The following is a 1,867-nucleotide window of genomic DNA, read 5'->3' on the forward strand; positions in this document are numbered from 1 at the left end:
TTCACTTGAATCGTCCACTTGATGGCGCAGTAGAGCAAATGAATCATCACAATGCTTCAAACCATGAGTCGACCAGTTGGATGGAAAGCTTCAGTTCACCACAAGGCTTCATCTCACCATCACTAGGTACAGCCTATGCTCAGTGATGTATGCAGCGCTTTAAAGGGCAGCGATGCCAAGCTTTTAAATCACCTTGTGTTGAACTCGGAGCTGAAGCTGGAGTGATAGCGTGTTCATTTGTTTATTTTCTTTCTTCAAACAGCAGATCTGACTGAGTCATTTGAACCATTTATGAAGAATCTTGATAGGCAAAAAGCGATCAAAGCAGAGGTATGAGGTCATAGATTGTGGTGCAGAGCTGCGTTCAGCCATGCAAACACATGCAAAGTTTTATGCCTGATGCAAACAGTTTGCTGACATCTGGGTACTCTTTCCTTTTGTATAAATGCATATTAAAATAAATAAATAAATTAGACAATATTCAAAAAACTTGATGGAGAACAGGCACAGTATTTCACTCCCTGCATGAACGCTTTGCTAAACCTGATCATGTCTCTGCTGGAGTGTTTAAAAAGCTATAATTGAGCAATGTTTTCATAGCTATGGTTTTGCTTCGTATTCAAATGGACTCATTAGCTGTTGTTCAGCAATAATGAGCAATGGATTTGTTTTATGTACCAAAGCAGTTTTGCTATTTTAACTGCGAACTGGACTGCTGAGCCAGTAGATTAAAAATTTGTCAGTTTCGGATTTGAATCCAAAATTTGAAGCCAACACCTGAAAAAAGTCTTCCACACATTTATTATGGCAGCAAGCTGACACTGTGTGTGTGTTTAAAGCTACAAAGCAGAGATGTCGACCCCACAAGATGCAGTCAGCAACCTTAGCTCTGTTAGACCAGTAGGTGTGCAGGAGCCCTGTTTTATATGATAGCATTACATGTGTTGTGTTTGAACCTCTGGTTATTTACTTGTTTTGTTTGTTGTTGCATTCTCAATCATAATAATTCTCTGTAATAATAAATATTTTCTTCCAGTGTCTGTTTTCTGTGACCTTTTGAATGAAAGGAGGAAAGCACAATAAATGTGACCTTTGAGAGGAAATCTATCTGTATTTGACATTTATAAATGTGCTTTCTTACTTAAAGTGTAACGAGCTTTATATTCAATATTTGATTCTTATTTTTGTATCTTTAAGGTCTTGAGCAACAAGTGGTGTTACTTCTCTCCCACTTAGTTTTCACATGTCATATGAAGTGATAAACCTTCCACTGAAATGCTTTGCCTAACAAAAGAGAGAGCGAGATAAAAAGGAGCCGCGACTCCCTCAAGGCTTTGCAAATTATGATATTTAAATTTTTTTATCAACTTCAAACACATTCCATAACAGGACAGACACCAGGAGGACCAAACATCTAGTCCAACTCTTATACATTTATGGTAATGCGGATGACATCTGGAAAAAGAGCATTTTTAATGGTTTTAATATGGGTGTGGTATGACTGCTGTAGGCTACACAACTCATGATATGTAGTCAGGAAATGTTTTCTGTCAGCAGTTGTTGATGTGAGCACGCCTGCAGGCAAGTAAATGACAGCAGCACAAGGTTCTGCGTGTGCTTTGCATGCAGGTAAATAGTCACATTGAGACAGAAGGCATCAATTATGTCTTTTTTCTTATTGAATGTGAAACCGTATATACATGGGTGTAATTTGAGTCTAGTGTGGACACAACTTTTTTCTGATTTCGGATCCACAGTTAATGCTGATCCCCACCAAACTTTTCAAATCTACTCAGTTCAATTGCATTAAGTTTTGTTTATATCGCTCCAAATCACAACAACAGTCACCTCAAGGTGCTTATTATTA

This window comes from Pundamilia nyererei, unplaced genomic scaffold (genome assembly GCF_000239375.1).
Source record: "Pundamilia nyererei isolate P.nyererei 1_Seehausen unplaced genomic scaffold, PunNye1.0 scaffold00209, whole genome shotgun sequence".
Lineage (NCBI taxonomy): Eukaryota > Metazoa > Chordata > Actinopteri > Cichliformes > Cichlidae > Pundamilia > Pundamilia nyererei.